The sequence below is a fragment of the Hippoglossus hippoglossus genome, chromosome 9 (genome assembly GCF_009819705.1).
Source record: "Hippoglossus hippoglossus isolate fHipHip1 chromosome 9, fHipHip1.pri, whole genome shotgun sequence".
NCBI classification, from domain to species: Eukaryota; Metazoa; Chordata; class Actinopteri; order Pleuronectiformes; family Pleuronectidae; genus Hippoglossus; species Hippoglossus hippoglossus.
In genome coordinates, this window is record NC_047159.1 from 23,118,341 (window position 1) to 23,133,995 (window position 15,655).

At 43.1% G+C, this 15,655-nt stretch overlaps 1 protein-coding gene across 2 annotated transcripts in view; it reads left to right on the top strand.

Moving 5' to 3' along the window:
• Positions 1–556: 556 nt before the first annotated feature.
• sema4c (sema domain, immunoglobulin domain (Ig), transmembrane domain (TM) and short cytoplasmic domain, (semaphorin) 4C) overlaps positions 557–15,655 on the top strand; it is a 102,775-nt gene continuing 87,676 nt past the window's right edge. For both annotated transcript variants that reach the window (XM_034595644.1, XM_034595645.1), the window contains exon 1: positions 557–1,164. The gene's annotated coding sequence lies outside the window, so the exon portion shown is untranslated. The remainder of the gene's footprint in view (positions 1,165–15,655) is intronic.

Below are 15,655 nucleotides of genomic sequence, written 5' to 3' on the forward strand. Positions count from 1 at the left end.
ATGCCTTCCTGTTTATCACTGCACGAGCATGTCCAGTGTACGTGAGTGGTCACATGATGTTTTTTCAGGCGTGTTAGAATGGACTGGTATTGAGATTGATATGGAGCCAAAATGCTCGTCTGAACAGAGATAGTTTTATAATAAAAATGCACATATTCAAACAAAAATGTTGTAGTATGGATGTAGCCTTAGTTTAGGTTCGAAGCTGGTGCCTTGCTAATTGGTACTTCAGTAGGGCAGGAAGTGGAGGAGAACCAGATGCTCCAGTGTAACAATGGTCTCTTTCCAGGCCACCCTGACTCCACAATGTGCCTGTGGGTGCCTGTTAAAAACGACCCCAGGGTGTCTCGGGGTCAGACCCCAGGTTGGGAGGCACTTTGTTTGAAAGCAGACCACAGCTCTCTGCCAAATGAAGCTGTCTTAATCAGGCAGCGTGGCTGCTGGGGCCCCCTGCTCTGTCTGTGCCGGGGCCCCTTGTTCAGGGAGGCTGCTGGGCGGAGACCTGTTTGTGTGCCTTTTTTGAAATCCTCCCTGGTGCCTGCTGTGATGCGTACTGCAGGAGTAGTAGGCTGGGGGGCGCACACACGCTGCAGCTCCACGCACACACACGCACGCACACACATCGTTTCCAGTGGAGACTCGCACATCACGCAGCGCCACGGCCGCTCCGCTGTGTGTTTGGTGCGGACCGCTGAAACTTCCCCTGCGCAGGGACACGGAGAGGCGGACAGATCCATCCAGCTCGTCCCACACAGAGGATTGAATTCACGCTTTTCTTTTTCCTTCTTTCTCTCTTCCCGTCCCCCCCCCCCCCCCCCCCCCCCTTCTTCTCTCTCCTCCCTCCTCCTCCGGTTTCGTGTTACAAAGCCTTGGGAGGGAGTTGCGCGGAGAGCCAGTTTCTCTGTGTGGAAACTGAATGACAGGATCATATGGCTCGATTCGCCTCACAGCCGAAATAACTGAGAAAACCATAACAGAGGCGAGAAGTGAGACACAGAGGGAGACTTCAAGAGAGACTGATGAGGATGTGGAATAATTTCTAACTCCGATTGAGAGCGAACCAGCCCGAGATAACGGAAAGAAGAAGGATAGTGGATGTGTCGGGGAGAGGAGAGCGCAGGACGCGTCGCCTGGAATCATCCCCACCATCACAGTAATAATAAGGTAAGTTTGCAGCCCTCGTTGATGCTACTGGTGCCTGCGGTGCTGTGAGGATTAAAAGTGGACTGAACGCAGCACACAAACATCCTCACCCCCGAGAGTCCACATCTCCAACTGTTGCCACGAAGCCTCCTGTGTTTTTTTCTTGGAAATATACGACGCGTTGCGCTGCGACGCTTTCGCCTGCTCAGATGACCCAGGTGCTGTGTAGGTTAGTTCGTGTGTGTGTGTGTGCGGCTCACACCAACGTGGTGCAACTTTATCTGCGATTTAAACGCAGTGTAAACACAGCGCAGTGCGGTCAGGAGCTGCTGGACCGGGATCAAGTCTGTGGATCCACACCAGACTGCTGCTCCACTGTCCACTCGTGATACTGTGTTAGTGCTGCAGCCACTTCTCACTTCACATCTGTTCACATTTTAGTATTATCCTGCATTATTTCCGTGTGTGTGTGTGTGTGTGGGTGTGTGTGAGAGATGCCCTGTGATGAACTTTAAGGCTCCTCTCTTTGTTTGATAGTGTTTAATATTTCTTTAGGCATCAGTGTTATATTACATGTAACTGCAAACAGCATATGCAGTATACTAACTGTCTTAGTCCACTGCTCAGACTGCAGTACTAAGGAAATGATGTAAGTTGCATCAGACACTGATTTAAAATGTCAGTTTAACTTCACAGGCATCCACATCAACATATCCTTAAATAACAACATAAAACATAAAAACCCACAAAACATGATAAGATAAGATACCATAAGATACACTTCATTAATCCCACGCTTTGGAAATTCACTTGTTACAGCAGCCGAGATCAGTCAGAACCAGTAAATGGTAGAGAGCATGTGAAATTAAATAAAAAATACTCCATAACTCTATTCCAATATTGCATATCTTACTCTATAACTATAGTCGTCTGCCTGAACACAGAGTTTATAGTTTCAGATGATGTGCTGACATGACAAAGTATTCTCCACAAAAACAAAGTTCGACAGCATATTTATGAAAACCTGTGCGGATGTTTCAAAATGTTTAGTTTTAGGTTTGAAACAAAATCAAGCCGTCGCATCTATTTCCTGTTTCCTCAGATGACACTCAAAAGTGACGCTCTTACTCTGACAGACTTGAGATATTACTTGAGAGTGCTTTTCCTCCGTATCCTCCACCCCCTTTCCTTCCTTCTTTCTTTTCTCTTTTTTTGCTTTAATGAAGTAAGTATTAGCTTCAGTTGAGTGATTATTGTAATTACTGGGGAGGGAGGAGGGGGCAGGCGTCCACACTGGACAGGGAGCATGGGCTTGTGTGAAGACGTGGTAGTTTTCGGAAGAGGAGGAGGAGTGGAGGAGGGCTGGAGGGGGTCCGGCCTGTTTTTCCTTTTCCTGTGTTTTTTTTTTACAAGCTGGATGGTGCCACTGCCAGTTAAATAACAGTCAGTACAGGGGGAGCGTGGCCCTGCAAGCTACAGTAAAGGATGTGGGTGTGATAGTGGAGGAGCCATGTGGGGTGGGGGTGGAGGAGGAGGAGGGAGGATGACTTCATATGAGCGTTGTTGCACTTAAGGATCAGCTCTCTGTTGTAATTTTAGTTTGTCATAGGATTTCTGTCTCTCTGTAACTTTGTGGGCGACTCGTCTGTGTGTGTGTGTGTGTGTGTGTGTGTGTGTGTGTGTGTGTGTGTGTGTGTGTGTGTGTGTGTGTGTGTGTGCGTGTGCGTGCATCACCGTGTCCTTTGCGAAGATTAATGAAAGTCATATTCTAGTAAAATGCAGCTTTAGCATTTAGCCGCAGGTTGACATTTTGCAGTGTGGTGGGGACGCAGTGGAGAAGGATCCTTACAAAGTTCAATTACACACCTTTTAGTTTGTGTAGTTCACAGACCCTTAAGAATTCAAACACTGCTTCACATAAATGCACAAAGTATGCACAAGGATGAAGCAGGTTACGAGGACATAAGTTGTAAAAGCAATGTGGTTGTTCGGAGGAGTTGTTCTGACATCTGCATTAATACAAGGATGGAAAGAAAGCCTTGAAAATCCAGGACAGTTGCAACAAAGACACACACACACACACACACACACACACACACACACACACACACACACACTGCAGCCCTCTGGCCCCAGATGTTAATACCTCCATTGAGAGAGCCACAGGACTCCTGTCGACTCGATCTCTTCATTGTCGGACACACAATGGACTCCACATCTTTGCAGCCAGCCTCCTTCCCATCCTCCCTCACACACTCCTCATGCTCCTCACACACACGCACAATTAAGCAGCACACAGTCAGACAGACAAAGAACTGGATGCAAACAGGCAGGCTCTTACAGTCAGGCTCAGGCATACATGTGCAGGTTCATATATAATACAACTCAGCTTTTTAAAACTGTATTTTTGAGGACAAGTAAGACAGATGTCCCCTCTGGGCGTCTTGTTGTACATGTGCTCCTGCAGCTGCACATTTCCCTGTAGGGCTGTGACTTGACAGCTGGATTCATAACTGATGAATCTGCCGATGATGTTTTCCATCGGTCGAATTATTGTTTTGTCTAAATTCCTGTAAATAATGATCCTATCTTGAAAAGCCTTGTTTTTTCCAAAGAAAGGCGGCAAATCGTTACATTAAAGAAGCAGAAAAAAAATATTTTTGTTTGAAAAGTGACTCAAATAATGAAGCAGTCCTCAAAATAGTTGCATGAGTTCTCTGATTAATGAATGAACGAATTCCTTCACTGTTGGTGTCAGTGTGTGTGCTATTGAGATTGTGTGTCTGTATTCACATACTGTCTGTGACACGAGCTGTGCGTTTTGACACTAAAAGGCCAACATTGCATCATAGCTGTTACATCGTTGATGCACCAGATGTTTCCTGTCTGCACTGTGTGAGTGCGTGTGTGCGTGTGTGTGTTTAATTGTCATCTCGGTGTCACATGCATCACGTCAATGCAACAAACAGATCCCGTAGCCCACATGGCCAGCAGCTGAATGCACAGTAAACTCGGGGTGTGATATCGGGGATGATTATGTAACTCAAAAGCTGCACATACAGGGACGCACACTCGCACCGTGCAGCCCATGTTCACGCTGCCGATGATGCTGTAACGGCATAAACATCTCAGTTCACTAACGATAATGTGTTTTTCGATGGTGGGAGAAGATTTTTTTCTTTTCACATCCTCCACTGAGCAACAGCTGATGTGCTAGCTTCCAACAAAAAGATTTTTCTTCTTCAAAAACATCCTTTTCATCCCACCAACGATTTAACTCCTGTCTTTCCTTTCCTTACAAAAAAAATCTCTTTCAGAAGCCGATTTGCTTTTGTTTTTGTTGTTTCAAGCTGGTGTCTGTGCTGAGCTGAGGAGAGTTCACATCTCTCACCGTGACCACTGTGCTCTGGCACTGCGTGAACAATATCGTGTTTTTTAATTTTTAATACTCCATTGTGTGTGTGTGTGTGTGTGTGTGTGTGTGTGTGTGTGTGTGTGTGTGTGTGTGTGTGTGTGTGTGTGTGTGCGCGCATGTGTGTTCGTACTGAGCGCAGATATGGTTCATGGCAGGCCAGATGCAAGGTCAGAGGAGTAGACGCAGATGGGTGTTTTGTGTGTGTGTGTGTGTGTGTGTGTGTGTGTGTGTGTGTGTGTGTGTGTGTGTGTGTGTGTGTGTGTGTGTGTGTGTGTGTGTGTGTGTGTGTGTGTGTGCTGGAGGGGGACAGCAGGAGGCAGGGCTGGGCTGCTCAGGCTGATGTTTAGGAAGGGAAGAAGCTTGTTTATAAGAACATCATGGTGAATGAATGGGTCCTGGTCGGGTGCAGGGTCAAAGTGACAGAAACCTTATGTCTTCATGCTTTCAGTTTGTTGGAGCCCGCCTCACCGATGCTATTGGCTCGTTATCTGGGACAAGACGATGTGTGTGTGTTGAGAAAGACGTGGATATGTGCACAGCTGTGGACTAAAAATGACACAGCGAAACTAAATCACACACACATGTTGAACACAGAAATGTTAAGGAGTGTTACACATTAGCATGCCACTGTCGTGTTAGTTATGATACTGTGTGATTCCAACATTTAAACATGACTGAGACAACTTGGTCAAATTAAAACCATGAACGTTGTTTCTTCCTCCAACCAGGATGTTGCTCCTCGTCCTTCCTCCCTCTCTTCCTGTGATGTGCCTTTATTTGGCTTTTCCTTTTCCTGAAGAGGATTCATGCGTCTGGAACCAACCCCCAACCAGCCTTTTTTGGGTTGTTTCATTGACCTTTCACCCTTTGTGCCCTAGAGCATGATTTCTTTGTGCTGTAAACAAATGCAGCAGGAAATGGCCAAGAAATGAAGGGACATTTAAACACCACATGAAGAAAAAGAGACATGTTGTAAGACAAAGATTAGTTTCCACATTAGAACCTGAAGTTACCCACCTGTCAGTAATAATGTGGGAAAGAAAGCTCATTATGTTTTTTAACCTTTTAAAATGCGATATTCTGAAATGAGATGCTACAGCTAACAGTAGCATCTTAGCTATTATCGGGTTTTAGTTTTCAACACAAGCTTCTGTTGGCACGTTTTGTTAAATTCAATTGAAACAACTTTATTTATCTCACCAGGGGCAATTCATTTGGTACAGCTTGTACAAAAACACGTACACAGACAGGTTTTAGATACAAGATACAAGAGAAAAAAATGTATACAGTATAAATAACAGAAAACAACAAAGTCAATGGCATAATAAGTTAAAAAAAGTGGATACAAAATTAAAGAGATTGCACGGGTTTAAGAATCTATGCACCATTTAAAAGACAGATTGCAAAAAGGATAAACGATTTGTTTCATGTAACTGCAAACAGTATATACAATATATGAACCGTCTCAGTCTACTGTTTAGTAAAAAGAGACATGAGTACAAAGGAAATGATTTAAGTTGCATCAGACACTGATTTTAAATGTCACTGTCAGTTCACCTTCACAAGCAGAACGTTGAGTGTTTCCGGTGAGTTTTTTTTCTTTATTGTTGTTTTCTTGGGTTTTTCTGGAACTGGCTTATCACCACCTGCAATTAATTACCTCCATTTGCGAGGAGCACCCTCATTCCCTCTGGGCATTGCATTGTGGGACATCAACGGCTCAAAAATCAACTATTTTATAGTGAACATTCGACTTAAATTGGTGACACTATGAGCGTAGAAACCTGTTCAGAGTTCTGACTTATAATTTGCAGTGTTTCTGTCTTTGACTGTGTGTCCTTACGCTCTGTACATGTAGTGAAGTTTGTGAACATGTTTCCCAAGTTTCCCATATTATATTTGTCTTTGTTCATTGGCAGCGTTGATGAGGATGGATGATGTTCCCTTATTTGTTTGTGTTTTCTTTATTTACATTTGGATTACAAAAGTTATAATGACAACAAACTCCTCATATTGAACACACACATGCACACTCACATGAGTAAGCCCCCCCCCCTTCAGTGGCTTCATGGCCTGTTGAGAAGTTTCCGTCAGCCTCTAAGGATGGATCCAAAGGGTTTTGGCAGCAGCTGTGATTGCAGTCATTCCGAGAGGAGAGGCTTTTGCTCTTCTGCAACTTAGCCTTCCCTTTGAGCTCTCTCTCTTTCCTTCTTTCCCTCTCATCACCTATCTCTCTCACCTGCTTTTACACACGCATCTTTTTTCTTCTCCTCCTCCTCTCTCTCTCTCGCTCGTTTCGGCTCAATTCGACCAGCATAATGAGGTCATTTTTGCATTGCCAAAGAGTACGAACTCACCACGTATACAGCTCAAAGTTAATTGAACAGACAAGTGCACATTCAGCTTATTGTGAATGAAAACCCTGCCAGGATAGAGAAAAGTATAGTATAATCCTTTTGGTGGCTTTAATAGTAATGCCAGTTCCCCAGGAGCAGCCAATACTAATCGTTCAGTTCATACTATTCATTTCAGTCAAATGAAGTCTTATTGGTGTTATTGTAAAAAAAATAATATTATTGCCAATACATGCAACACACCACTCAGAATATAGACCACAAAGCAGAAATACATATTTGTCATCCTCTATGAATGATGCAGCTCCCCTTTGGGGCAATCAATAAATTAATAAGCCCTGTGGGGGGAGAAGTGTTTCCAGGAAAATCAGTGATGGAAAATCCAATATGGTGCATACTGATGTTCCTAGAGGCAGATCTGTGGAGCAGGACTAGCTGGATGCACCAAATCCTTTCACTCTAACAACATGGAGGAGGGTTTTTTTGACCAGTAGTTTCCCTCCTGTCGGACCGATCGGTGTGTTTTCAGAAAATGTCAGATCGTGGTGTTGAGAGGCTTCACCCAAATCTAATTACTGTTGTCTGAAACAAATGAATGAGCAGATGGGAAGTATAATCCGTGCTCCCCGCCATGACGTGAAGGTGTGTTTGCTTTCTTCAGCTCGAACATCTTTCTCTGTGTGCCTTGATGAGACCCACTCGGAGAGTTGGAGGCCTTTAGAAGGAGCCTGGTGGAGCTGCTCGGGGAGGCTTCAGTCCCTCTGCATTATTTATGAGTGGTAGAACAGAGGTGGACGAGGCCACTGACCTGCTTGTTTGTTACCAGCTGACCACTTTTGTCCATCTGCTGCCTGCCTGCCTCTCTCTCTCTGTCTCTGTCTCTCTCTCTCACACACACACACACACACACACACACACACACACACACACACACACACACACACACTCTGCTCTCTGAATGACTGTATCTATCAATAACAGCATCTCCACCCACGTTTTATTATGTAAAACAGGTCACATGTAGAGTTAGAAAGGTTAAATGGATTTTTTGGAGGTAGAGTAGGGTTCAGTAATACAATGTCATAAAAACTGATGACAGCCACAGTATCTCAGAATACAGTGGGCTTGACATTAAACTTTAAACAGTGAGCGACTGCAAAGGTGCTGGCCTGTGTCTTTCTATTTTCATTTTTATTACTCAGTCAAAGAACAGCTATAAAGTTATTACGCTCAGGAGTCAGGAAACTGTTAGCTTAGCTTAGTTTACAATGATGCCCTGTCCACATAAATGCAGATATTTTGCTAAACGAACTTGCGATTGGGCCTCTCGTACCAGTGCACCACATCACCGACATAAAAAAATTATGAGCCAATATTGTTTTGGTTTTGAAGTTACTACTACCAAATGAGAATCAGCTCACTGAGCATGCTAACAATGTTGTCTGGTATTAGACGCTTCAAGCGTTTTTTTGTTTTCGTTCGGATTAAGATATTTTGAAAAAGAAGGTTGTGTTTTTATAGATCCACAGAAGTGTAGACAAGGCCTGAAAGCCGGCGGAAACACGTAGCTGCTAGAAAGCTAGCTAGTATGGGTCATTGCTGGTCACAGATAGGTTAACTTTGCTTGCCCTACATTGAACAGACAGATATGAGAGTGGTGTCAGGAGTTTATCCCACAATGTTCACTTAGAGCAGAAACAATCCATTAATTGGACCACAAATATCTGGAACAATTTTGATAATCAGCTACTCGTTGCCATGTTTTTTCTGCCACAGTCTAAATGTGAAATTTCATTGACTTGAGCTACTCAGTTGTGATTATTTTCTACCTTTGCTGTGTTTCACTGTAAATTTCAAAGAATCAAAAAGAATCAATTGGAGGTTAAAGCTGCTGATCAGACAAAACAAGACATCATATGAAGGCATCGCGTTGGGCTTGGGAAAATTCTGAGGAATTTTTGGATGTGTATACCCTGTCTTTGTCAGTTGGGAGTGTGGTATGGATAATGAATTTTTGGATGAATGAAAGTCATTTTTCACTATTTTAAGACATTGTGTAGTCCAAACATTAATCGGTTTATTTCAGAAACCATGAGCTGTAAACCTATGTGGAGCTATTTCTTTAAACGATGCATAATGTGTTAATTAATGATCTTGTAGCGGTGCTGTCAGCTGGATTTTTGTTATCTTTGTGCAATGAGAGATTACCAGGTCTCTCCCTGCTTTCAGTCTTTATGCAAAGCTAAGATAATCACTGCTGGCTCCAGTGTATTTAATATACCACTGCTGTATGGGAGTGGTATCGATCTGCTATCGGACTCTTGGCAAGCAAAGAGGATAAGCAAATTTCCTAAAATATGAAACCATGCCCTTCATGAGTTTTCACTGCGATGTAATTTTTACTGATGGATCATTAAATTTTATAGTATCTGCATTTTTGACAGTAGCATCCATCTATGTGTAGTGTCTTTGGCCAGGCAACACATCTTTTTAATCGTCTAACCAATTCAAATACATACTCAGGGGGAGAAATCTTCATTATAGTTGATACATGTCCAGTAATTTTCTCCTCCGATAGCATCTCGACTCATCTTTCCCATTTCATCCTGTTTCCTGAATCAGCCCATCTTTGGCTTTGGTTGAAATTGTAAAGCTGGATTGGAGAGAGAGACGGCAATATGCTCGGCCAAAAACCTTGTCAGCAGGCCAACTGTGTTTCGGGGGCACCGTAAGGTATTTAGTATGTATTCTGAGGCCCCCCGACGTGCCTGTTCGTTGGCAGCCTGTTGTTTGTTGCGACTCAGCAGATGTTTTCTGGCTCAGTTGTCCGCACTGTGTTTTGTGTACAGAGGACTGCTGGAATTGTTCTCTTATTTTTTTGTTTTCCTGGTTTTGATGACATGTCAAAGCTGTTTGGACACAGAGTGGAAGCAAAGGTTCCTATTCTTTACTGTCAGTGGCAACATTGCTTTGTGTGTATGTACTTTGCATAGAGTAGATGTCTATGCATAGTCAGCTCTTGCTTCTTACTGTGTTCAGGCTTTGTTTCTTAAATAGAGTATGCAAATGGCCTAGCAACAAAAGATAACGGTAAAGAATAGTGGAGCATGGACTGGATATCTGAAATTGTGTGTTTTAATGTGTGTGCGTGAATAATGATGCAGATAAAGTGGGCAGTGGGAGGGTGTGGAGGAAACTATGCCCCTACCCTCCTCTTCCCTCTGCTAACCAGAGCATGGTAGTTTGTTTTTATGACAGCCTTTTTCTGGCATTGTTCTGGTCCGATAGAGCTCACCCTCCCTACCGTGGGATTTGCCTTTAGCGGGCAGGAAGTGCTGGGAGCGCGCAGCTTGAGCACACGCATACATGCATCATGCACACACATGCTATGTTGCAAACTTCATCACATACAGCCCCTCCCACGCTGTTGCCCTGCACTCACACATAAAGTTTGGAAAGGACAATAAAAAGTTGCCCCTCGGCTTGCAAGGCTGGTAAGCTACAGCTTATCCAGGAAGGAGCTGCAGCCGGGCTAATGGCCTCTCTCCGGGGTTGGCACTACGGAGGGGCCCATGAAGGATTATCAGCAGCAGGAGGGCCCCCACAATGGCTGCTCTCTGAGAGCTGCGTTGAGCTAGTGTGTGGGAGTAGCTTAGCTTTCGTAGCTGTTAGGAGGCTGAGAGCTGCCCAGCCTATTTCCTGCTGTGTTTGTCTAGTGTTATCTTGGCCCGCAGGAAAATCAGAGTTCATTGTCAGCCCCTCCTAAATGAAAATATAGATGTTTTCCCAGTGCAGCACCTCTAATTGGAAATTCTAAGTGAACTTAGTGCTGCACGTCCTAATGGAAACTAAGCCCGTCAAGTCTTACTGGGTAGTCAATGCTAGCCTTTATTGTGGAAAAATCAATGGTACACCTGCAGATACTTGCTAGTACAGGGACCTTTTGGCCAGTGTGAAGAGGATGGCAAACAGTGTGTGAAACACTGTTTAAATATTCCCAGAGCTGATTTGTATATTTTATCCTTAATTGAAGATGTCCCAGCAACGACTCAACATGATTTGCAGAAAATGATTTCAGTTGCGTTGAAGGGGGAATGACTCTTCTTGCCTCCTGACCGGCTAATCAGATTTTGCCTCACGGATCCCGGTATGATGACTCCAGCATGATCTGATCCCATGAGTCACTGCTCACTGTCTTCATCTGTAGCAAAGGAGGAAGTGAGGAAGCGTTCACAGCAGCTGAAAACTCCACTGCAGCGAGGAAACCTGTCACTATTATTGTTTCCTCTCATGAAAAGATTTATCTAACCCAGCAGTTTTTTGCCTTGAATGAAAGACAAATACTGGCTGTATAGAATCATGCAGACATATCCACAATACCATCCTCCTCACCTTCTTGTCTGGTCACCTTATTGTCCACGATTGATGCAATAAGATCTTACAGGCAGCAATAATACCTCAGTAAACTCTGAATGTTATCAGACTGAATATTTGATTCTGATATGGAGAAATTGTAGGAACACATTGCAAATCAACATACAGTCTACCTGCACACTACCCAGTTACTTCAGCATTGATATGGAGGCTATACACACATTGTCAGTGTAGCTATGCCATTAACTTTATGAAAAGATGGACGACATGACAGAAGAGAAGCCTAAGTGTCTTGATCGCCCCTGGGGGCAGGCTTCAGTACAGACCATAAACCCTGCCTGTGGATGGGATGAAACTAAAAAGTCAAAGTACACGCCAAAGATGGTCTCTGTTGTTTTTCGGCAGTTGTATACATGTGCTAATTTTTTCCGGTAAGCTTGGTTTTAATTACTTAATCACTTGATGCTATAGTACAGGGGAGAAACATTATGATAGACAACTGAGACTGACTAATGATTGGTCAAGCGCATGTATTGGCAGGACCTTGCAACCTGACCCCTGTCGCTATTGCTCAGATTCTGGCTTTTTGCACGATGGCAGCATTCATATCCTGGTAAGTCTGGCTACATTTCTAGTGGGAGGAAGTCGAGACACGTCCTCCATCTTTATATTTAATCTATGAGCTATGTCGTAGTGATTCCTCGTCCAAGTGAAGACAACATTACAGGAGCTGAAGGCTCAGTCGTCTTCTTCTTTTCAGTAAACCGAACAAAGACGTCTCAGCTGCAAACCCTCTGCTCCCTTCACTCTGTCACACTGAATAAATACAATAATGTGTTTCATGAATCAAACAAGGCAAAGTTGTAAGTCCAGGTCCTTAAGTACATGTGTAGAACACACAGTTGATCTGTATAATGAAATTAAAGAACATGAAGACAATCAATGGAATATGATTAAATTATAATACAGTCTCATCACATGCAGTACATTTGTTTATTCTGTCGCCGTCGTGTTACCAACAGGTAAAATCTGACATTTAACCAAAACTAATTTTTCAACCTTAAGCTTTCATGGAAGAGCTTTTGTTAACCCTTTGTGTCAAGTATAAATCCAGCTCACTTTCTTTAGTCCCACCACTTCTCTTTACTTTGCAGATCACCTCTAAGCTTTCTATTCAAACATCACTGCTAGCTTAGCGAGGCTTATGGTTATCAGTGCTTTCTCTGGTTAGCACCTTATTAGCCTCACCTCGACTCCAGCACTGAGCCCAGCTGCAACTGTAAGAGTTGTGTTGCCGAGCTCTTGCTTTGGCTCATGCGCTGCAGAGAGAGACAGACTCTGTGTTTGCCCCCCCCCCCCGTCCTGCTGCAGACTCACCTTTGACCCCCGGTGGCTGCACTCCCCCTTCTCTGTGCTGCTCCTTTCCAGTCCACTGCTCTCTGCATGATGTCTGACCGTCTCGATAAAGGGATGGCTACAGAATAAAAGAAAAGAAAAAGAGACAATAATTTGACTGCAAGGAGATAAAAGAGGAGAAAGACAGAGATTGTGAAAAATACAAGGTTTTGCAGAGAGGGGGGAGAAAATGTAGAAAAGTATGCAGGTTGCCAGGTTTGATCCACTCCGAGTGAAAGACAGAGATTGGACAGCGAGAGAGAAACAACGCTGCCCAGACAACAGCCCTGAGAAACCAAGATAAGAGCCGACCAGCAGTCAACAATTACACCAACCTGGATTTCACCTTTTCTAACTCTCTTCTTCAATCTTTCACATCTTTTGCTTCTTGCTACTCGCTTATTCACTTTTCTCACCTTTAGTCTGCACTGCTATGTTCCCTGTGGGTTTTTGTAATAGACGGTTCTACACACACACACACACACACACACACACACACACACACACACACACAGTATTCATGCTTGTAAAGAACATTGACTCACATACTGTACTGAGGGTCTTTAGAATAAAATATACTTTATTTGATCTTATGCTACTAGATTACATTAGCATTAGCCTGCAAACTTTCTATCTTACAGCTGTTTGCAGGTTAAGATGTTACACACAAAACATAAATAAAGACAGTGTGTATCAAAAGAGAAGCGAACAAACATAACTTGGTTGTTCTGTATTAATGAGGCTTTGGAAGCAAACATTTTTAATAACATTGTACAAGCAACTTGTTTGGAAGTTGCAACAGGCTCAGTTATATTTTGTTCGTGAAAGTCTTCTCCGTGTGAATTCGAAGAAGTGAGTCTCTTTTGTCATGATTCTGTAGTTCAGGGCTGTCTTTGTGTTGAGGTTATTTTGTTGAGCGAATATTTTACATTCTCTGCTCTGACTGGACAGTTTTTCTGATGTGTCCACCACCACATTATGCAAATTGAAGCAGACACTGTAGAGAACTGGGAAGCAAAGATCAGGGCTTCCTCCATGTTTAAAAAGTTTACAGTTCTTGTATTAAACAACTCTGTGCTTCCATCTCACTGGAATAAAAATAATCGCAATTGGCTCTTGATTGACAGGCCTGACTTTATCTGAGGATATTTCGAGGATATCTTCAAAAGGTTAAACCTTTCTCAACTTCGTCCTTTTAACTACAGTAGATGTGCAGTTTTTTAATCTGTCAATCTCAGGAGGGGGTGCAGGGCTCCAAAACCAGGTCTCATTATCAATGAATAACAGCTTTCTCCAGTTTTTTTATCTGAATGTTCAAACAGCCCATTTGGAATACATATTTGATAACTGAGGGGAAAACTGTTTCAAAGTGCATGTGGCATGTGCACATTGTATAAAGATACATTTATAAGAATAAATAGGCAAACATAGCGTGGACATGGTTTTCAATTATTAGAGACGGAGCAGAGTTGCCTGCTGCTTTTCCTTGAGGAAAGGATCTGGATACTGCTTCCACAGACACACACACTATCGCAGCCTCTTAAACACACACTCATAACATGTGTTATTTTCTCGGGCACACACACTCACCTGTACTAACACATTCGCACATTTCTTGCCAAACACGCACAGTCGCACGCGCACAGTCTCTCCCACTCTCACACATACAGACCCGTGGCATATGGAACAGTTTATCTAGCAGTGTTATTATTCTTTTTTTTTTCTTCGGGCCTATTAGGCAAAATCTTTTTTAGGAACACTAGGGAGAGGAGAGAAATTCAAACTCTTTATCATGATTTTTTTTTTGCCCGAGGTTATACCAGCAATGGAGAAAACACAAACACACGCACACGCACACACACACACACACACACACACACACTCATTGCCATAATGCATTCCCTAGTCCCTTACCCTAACCTTAACCATCACAACTAAATGCCTAAGCTAAACTTAATTATAAAACCAAGTCTTAACCCTCAAACAGCCCTTTGAATTTGGAACCAGCCAAAATATCCTCACAATAATGGTACTGAACCAGAATTGGCCCTCATTACTATAGAAAGACACGCGCACACACAGAGTCATAGACACACATTCTATTCTCAGAGCCCTCCAACATGTCAAACAATCAATAACATGTCTCCTAAAAAAATCTGAAAACTAAGAGACAGTGAGTGAGTGAGAGAGGGAAGCTGATAAACACACACACACACACACACACACACACACACACACACACACACACACACACACACACACACACACACACACTGACAACAGGCTTTTGTCTTTGCTATGATAGATAGATAGATAGATAGATAGATAGATAGATAGATAGATAGATAAATAGATAGATAGATAGATAGATAGATAGATACATAGATAGATAGATAGATAGATAGAAGCATTATAGGGATGCAGGATAAGCAAGAGGAGTCGTGTCAAATTGAAGCGACTGAGTAAAATTGCCTACCCTATTTAAAATTCATTGACCATCCCTCCCTCCATCCATCCTGTCCTCTCATATCTCTGCAGCTGAATAGCTCTGATTTGTGTACCATGATTAAATTACTCAAATTTGTCTTCCACTCCCTGTGGGAGAAGGCTATGCTTTTTAATTAATTGATTTTGAAATTAAGTTAGCTGCTGGGCGTTTGTGTGTGTAGATGTCGTTCTATAGATGTGTGTATAATTTGGGTTGTGAGGACATTTAGTCTAGTCCTCAAACCTCCAAAGGGCTGTTGGGTAGAATTAGGTTTAGGGTGAGAGAGATTGTGTTGGGGTTTGATCATTAGCGGTGATGGTTATTGGTTAAGGGGCAATATGTCAATGAGAGTCCTCGAAACTATAGAAGGAACAATGTGTGTGTGTATGTGTGTGTGCGTGCATGTGTGAGTGTGTTTGTGGTTGAGCAGGTGTGTGTGTGTTCATGGCAGAGTGTTTTTGTCTGTTCACTGAGCTGTCTAACAGA